Raw genomic sequence first — 7,056 nt, 5'->3', positions numbered from 1 at the left:
TGCAAAAATAAAGTGTTGTTAAAATTTGCGTAATCTTTTGATTGAGTCTCTTTGAAATAATTGGGCGAGTTACGCTGCTGTGCCGAAACCATTGTATTGGAGCTAAAGAACGAATTACCGCTCACACGAAAATATTTTTCATGTGGATTCTAGTTTCCTCATTCATACAGTGGCTGATAGCTCCACCGCTTCACGTGCAATACACATAGAAGACGACGCGCAGACGCTCTGATGACGTTGTGCGCGCGCTGAAAGCATAGTCTCGCTCGGCACGCACAGCGCATGCGTGATGGTTCGAGCTGGGCACGGTAGGCTTGCTCTGATAGCACCGGTGGCCACGCGCTCCCGTGTTCACCCTTAGCGAGATCACCACTGTACCTGCCCCTTCGTCTGCCTTGCTGCCATCCCGCTGAAACTCCTCTGCGTCTACGTGCCGCGGACAGCTACCATACTGTACCAGCTTTCTACGCGTCATCTCGGCTGAAACCCTGACACAAGGACAAAGAAACCGTGCAGGTAAATACTCAGCTTCGGCTGTCCTCCGCTGTCTCTGCCGTTTCGCTGTCCTTCACTGTAGAAACACGCTGTTGTCGGAGCAGCAGAAAAGCACGTCCGAACAGGTCGACTGCGCACTGCGCACTCAGGCCCCATCCAGGCCCTTGACGACCTCCTCTCCCTCCTCCTAGTCCATTGTGTGCTTCCAACGCTCTTCTGTTGCTCCTGATCCGGTGGCCGCCGCATACGTTTTCACGCAATTGTTGCCATCATGTCCGAAACGCCGGTAGACGTTGCACTTGGGGACGCGACACTCCCTCCGAATGTGCCCAATCTGTTGACACCGAAGGCATAGCGGTGGTCTTCCCGGCACGGCGACGAGAGCTAGCTCGGTTCTGATACGCAGCTGGTGCTGCAAATCGTCCCTCGGAACTCCCCCTTTCAGCCAGAGAACAACGATGCGTGTCATGGTGCTGAAGTTCGCACACCCTGTCGCACGCCACTTTTCTTTCGTCACTTCAAACACAGTTCCGTACGGTGCGAATGCTTCCTTTATCTGGTCGTCGGGAACAGTGTGCAAGACCCAGTGAAGCTTGACGCGGACGTCTTGCTGGCAATTAGCAGGCACATGTGGCCTTTGACGGTGATTTCTTTCTTCGTGAGCACTTTCTTCTTTCCTTCTTCGCTCGTAAAGGTGACTGCCCAAATATGATTCATCTGGTAGGTGCCGAGGGCAGCAATGTCGGCGAGCACAGTGTCTTGCGCTAACGCGTCTCAAAAGTCTTGAACTCGGTACGTTGAGCCTTTACGTCTCCATTCAGAAAACAGGTGGTTAAAACAACAGACCCGGTTGGCAGGGGAGGCAGAACAGCAGAGTAATCCTGGGCTTCTTCACCGTTTCTGTTTCCGCGGCGAGACTGGGCAGCAAACGCCGCTCCGACGGAGCTCATGATTCCGCGTCCGCACGCTGGGGTGGCCGGAAGTGGAATCATCGGGACACGACCGAAGCAGCTTGGATTTGGAGGAAGCAGAAAAATCAAGCACCGTTCCGTCTAACAACGCCGATGATCGAACGCAAAGCTCTCTTCGTGTGAAATCAAATGGCGAAAGGTTAAAGTTAAAGCCACTGCTGTCAAGTCCAAAGTCAAGTCCTAAGGTTGAAACGGTATTGAAGCCATAGGAGCACCATGAACCACCTTTTAGGTTGCCAACGGCCTTTGAAACGCGAACGCTTGGCATCTTGGGCGCAGCTTCTGTACCGTATTTCAGAAAATAATTATTTACGAGTAAGACTTACGTTTCGAAGAGCATGCTCTTAATAAGTTTCACTTGATTTTATTTTCTATCATTGGAGCTACGAGTAGGAGCCAGTTTGGTACACTCTCAACACAACCGGCGATGCAAAAAAAAAGACAAAAAAATGCTTTCTTTCTGCACTTTTTCTGGGTGTTTGTAGGCTATTACCAATTTTATCGCTAATAATGGCGTTTTCTGGTCGAGTTTAACGCTAAAATTTAATTTTCTGTCAAGTTACGACAAAGAAACTGGGCAACAGTGGCGACACCAATACATGGCGGGTAAAACACTGGAACTTTCAACTGCCTTGGAGAATTGTCATGTAGGTCGGCAGAGCTCCTTCAAGTTAGAAGGGAATTCGAAATTTGGAAGGCCATTTGAATGAAATGACCTTTAAAACGCTCGTGTAGCGGAGATCAGATACAAATGTTTCCGAATGCCCTTGCTGCAAATTATTTGCGCGTGCTTGTGAACTTTTAATTCGTCATTATTGATACACTGGGATGTTTTAATTCGTCAACATCCATTAATCTGCCAGCGTATCAGTATAAGTTAGGTGAAAAGAGGGATTCTTGTTTGAAATAAACCCCGGCTACTATCTTCTAAACATTGTAGGCTTTAAAATTTTTCAAGAAAAGTAAAACTTTTTGTAGAAGAGAACCTGATCTTGAGCATTAGAAACAGCGTAATGTAAGCAGCGCTGTCCTGTGCGTTTTTGTGTTTTGTTTTTTGTCTCTGGTTCTGTGTGCCGCTTTTGCATCTCGTTGTTGTGCATTAAAGCTGAATATTTATCAGCTCACCCAATTCACCTCCCTTTTACTGAGCGTTATAGGTCACACAATCATCATCATGCCATCTGCGTTTCACTGGGGACTCATCGACAATATCTGCTGCATTCATGTACAGATGGTTTCCCGGTTTTTGAATCCACAGCACAACCAACAAGGACAAAGGGTGGAAAAGGCACGCGAGCATGTTCTCCTCCCTTTGTCTTGGTGCGTTGCTCTCTGAATTCGAGAATATGAAACACCAACTTTTCCAAGCATCAACGTTGACAGGTATTCATGGAGGCAATATAAAGCCCGTTTTATAGCTCCTATTTTTAGAGATAAGCTGGCTGACAATTCTTCCGGTTTTCAAGAGGCTGATGCTGCTTCTTCTGCTCAGAGGAAACCAATAAGCCAAAATGGCAGTACATGACTTGCCGCTTAACTCAATCCCAAGTCGGAGTATACTATACTTCTTCCAGTGGGTGTAGCGCCTTACTCCCAGTATTTCCGGAGTTTATTTAGGGGTACATAGGAGTAATGCTTTACTGCCGCTAAAATCGGAGTTTTCGAAAGGAGCATTGATAGCATATTATTTTCTCCTGCGAGGAGTTTTTAGGAGGCGCGTTCGGAGTACTGTTCAGCTGCATTTGTAGTATTTTTGATGTGTTAAGGTGTTTTACAGAAGCCCTGTAAGGAAATTTATGGCTGTATTTGCGAGTTATTAGGCTCATAGCCCGTCATTTGTTTTCTTTTAGGAGTGTTGAGGAACAGCATTGGGCGTAATTTCTAAGATTTTTTACAACATTTCAATGGCAAAACGTGAAAGGTTTCTTTTTGGTACACAGACAATTTATTGTATAGTAATTGCACTCATACAGAAATGCTTATGATCCCGTAAATAACAACGCAATATAAAAATGCTTAATCAACAAAGCACGTACATCGACAATACAAGGTACCTTGGTAAAACGTTATCTACTACAACTCTTGCAACGAAAAAAAGTGTAAGCCATTTTCAAACAATGAAGTCAGCCAGTCAGTGATAGTTCCGCTGTTCGTTTACACCTGCTTCCCAAACACTGACTTTCCCGCAGCCTCCGTGGCCGACGAAGCCACGGAAACACCGGCATTACATTGATAACAGAGCTCTCTTAATCTACAGCAAGAAATAAAGGCGCATGGTGGACAGCCGACCTGAAAAATAAAGAAAAAATCAGGAAAGCGTGCACTCACGCTCAAGACTTGAATGGCGAAGCTTTTGTAGGTGATCATTGACGGCAACAAAGTTGAGTTTGAGTATCGTTGTGCTGTCGTTGTTGGCGTCGGCGGAATGGCATTTCAACGACCTTGCGCTGAGCAAAGCCAGAGTGAGCGCGTCGTTTTGATCCACGTTTTCGTACGCCACTGCGCAAGCGCAGATGCTTTGCACGCCGAGCCTCTCGGGCTTGCAAACTGGCCGCGGCCGAGCCATGTGAGGTCAATGATCACCAACAGCAGCTTTGACATTCAAGTCGCGGCTCTTGTACGGTACAGAGCGCAAGTGCACGACGACGCGAGGATGAAAGGAACGAGGGGCGTACGCTGTGACGTATCTTTCTGGTTACGACCAAGTATTGCCACGATACGGCGAACGCTGGACGTTGTGTGGCCAAAATTGGCCAATCTTCCTAAGTGGGTATGCTTAGCTTAATGAACGTGCGCTCGAGGCACCCTTGGACGAGTGCTCGGCATTTTATTTGGGTTTTTAACTGCGGACACCATTCCCAAATAATTTGCTCAACAGCTTCGCTGTTAAAACAGCATTGTACTGACGCGGCACTTGTCATGCTGCGTTCAACTTTCCGTGCCGCCTGAATTTTTATTTAGAGCTATGCAAAGTTGCACTTTCATCCGAGACACCTCCGTTCACTAGTTGGTCAAGACCACGGAGATCAACACGAAGGGTTGTTCGCAAGGGAACGCGACCCTTCTTGCAGCCAACACCTCAAAATGCTTCACCATCTCCCTCTTCCCCTCTTGTGTAGTATTGTGGTAGCGGGCAGTAGGTTGTACCCTCCGGGCTACCTCCTATCCCCCTTCCCAATGTTGGGAAAAGATTCCCGTCGTTGTGGCGTGTCGGCTTGACATGGTTTCCAGCCCTCCGAAACAAAACAGACGTCCGTCGACCGTACAAGATTGCTTCCGCAAATGGCTCTTGCTGGCTGAATCAGCACTTTCGTAGCGCACGGAGAGCCCCCCCCCCCCCCCCCCCCCCCGGCGCCCCGACCTTCGTCCTCCCCAGCTAAACCAATGCAGCCGCCAGTGCACGCGGTGGTCATTCAACACGTACCAGGCGCGGCAGACCTCGCTGGTACTTCTAAAGAAAATCGGCTCTGCGGCGCTCGCTGGGCTAACTTCAGCTGCTTCTACAAAGGATGAGGCACGGATACAGCGTAACAAAAACACTTAGCCTTGCTAGCACACTTTCTCCATCGCTGTTCACAGTGCGCAAACTTTCTATTCTGCTGGCGACCGGCACACACAAAACTGAAGCTGAGATTGGAGATATGCGCATAGCTTTTACACCGTTCGGCCTCCCCAATGACGTTCCGGGCTTGGCACCCTCTCTCACGCACAACGCTCGCCTCGACAGGCGGAGAACCGCCGGTACAGTGACGAGGCGAAAACACTGAGTTCAATTTGCCACTACAAGGGCCACAGGTCACCCCAAATGTTGGTGACAATAAGAAACGTGCAATGAGGCTTACAGAGGCGTAACCGCATTGTTTTCAACGAGGCACTCTGCGCGGTGCCTCGCGTCGGTTTGCTACTCCGTCGGCTTGAAGGACGGTGGCTCGGAGGAGACTTTGCAGTGCGTCGCACGTTTTTCCAGGCTGGTTCCACAACGTCCACAACGAGCTTCGGTTGGCGGAGAGCACCTCGCATCCATTCGTGCGGCCGCAAGTTGCCATCGACCACAAACGTCGGGGGCCGCTATTGTTCACGCGACACACGACACCAACTCGGAGCGTTTTTTGTAAGGAGGCATAGTGTAGGGAGTGGTGGAGGAAGAGAAATAAAAAGAGGAGGCGTGGGGGTTTTTTCATACTCCCATCAGGACCGGCATGGTATTCAAAGCCAGATACACTGTTTTTTTTTTGGGGGGGGGGGGGGGGGGGGAGGTGACGTACAATCGGGGTAAATGCATCTTCTTGCGACGTCTCTTGGTCACCAGAGTAAACTGGTAGTTTTTTTGCCATCAACTACCGAACAAGGAAGTAAACCGCCTGCCGTCAGAAGTCTTAAAGGGGCCCTGAAAGGCGTTTTGAGCACACTAAATGAACTGGCGCAATCGTTAGATTGGGTCGTCAACGTCACCCGTGCCAAGTATTACTCTTTTACGTGCAGCGGAAAGCTCACACATTTGTTGCAAAGTTTGTCGCTTTTTTCTCACACTTCCCTTCGTGTTTTTGGACGCCGCCATCTTCACATGTCTACGTCATCGATTCCCAGATGTTCGTCATGAGCTAGACATCCTGCTATTGGGCGACTTTTTCACGCACTTCCGGCAAAGAGATGAGTCGTCTGCTCAGCGTCGGCTCGCCGGCTGATCTGCCAGCGTAGTGCCGGAGTGCTTGGACATTTTACGACAAACGAAACAAGTGTAAACAAACGCTTAACCGTTTGTATTGAATGCAACACGGCCATAACATGACATGGATATTCTCTTACCTGAGTAAGTTCCATATAAAAAGTGTTGAAGCCTCGAGGCTTTTCTTTCGTGCAATCGCAGAGAACGCCCTGAGCCGAGTGCCCCGGTTTGACGCACGCATTTTATTCAACTTCAAAACAATCCAGAGATGCGTTTCGAATGAACACAACGTCACAACATGCGTTGCAAGTCTGAACCGCGATTGAGAGACGACCATGCGAGGTTGAGTCGTACGTCGCTTGAGAAACATAATACAGAACATGCGAAACACTATCCACCCGCAGAAGCACAACGTCGCAATTCATCGCGCAACAAAGGCGTCCACAACACACACACCATCACCTCCTGTAATGCCAAACGCATCTCGCACTTCCCAATGGAGTGAGTGTACGCCACGTGGTGTACGCCTGCAGTGCCCACATGTCGCGAGGTGGGGCCCCGAGCTGAACCGGGATCACGGAACCGTAACGGACTTCTAGAGTGGTTTGTGCCTTGTTTCCAAGGCAACCGATGTTTGAGATTGTCAAAGAAATGGCGCTCGCTCCTGCGCTAGAAAGTTGAGAGCCGCGGCGAAGCTATAGAGTAAGCCGGTTTGGCCAACGTTGCCGCTCTCCACCACGCGTCGCCCCAAGCGGAACTGGTCACATGATTGAAGCGTTTTGTGCACGGGTTCTGTATCGGTTTAAAACATCTTTTTCGCACGCCGCCGGCAGGAATTACCACCGCCGCAAAATAAGACCCGGCACCAGCGCGGCCACATCTGATACGGCGCTTTTTGGATAAACAGTGCGTGGTGCATCAAAG

At 49.4% G+C, this 7,056-nt stretch overlaps 1 protein-coding gene across 1 annotated transcript in view; it reads left to right on the top strand.

Annotated features, from left to right (window-relative positions):
• The first annotated feature begins 332 nt into the window (after positions 1-332).
• Positions 333-7,056, top strand: part of LOC144176981 (zinc finger protein 488-like) — a 99,093-nt gene continuing 92,369 nt past the window's right edge. Inside the window, exon 1 of the mRNA XM_077705245.1 lies at positions 333-516. The gene's annotated coding sequence lies outside the window, so the exon portion shown is untranslated. The remainder of the gene's footprint in view (positions 517-7,056) is intronic.

This window comes from Haemaphysalis longicornis, unplaced genomic scaffold (assembly GCF_048455015.1).
Source record: "Haemaphysalis longicornis isolate Haplotype H1 unplaced genomic scaffold, Haemaphysalis longicornis Haplotype H1 scaffold_1, whole genome shotgun sequence".
NCBI classification, from domain to species: Eukaryota; Metazoa; Arthropoda; class Arachnida; order Ixodida; family Ixodidae; genus Haemaphysalis; species Haemaphysalis longicornis.
This window is presented reverse-complemented; position numbering and strand designations above follow the sequence as displayed.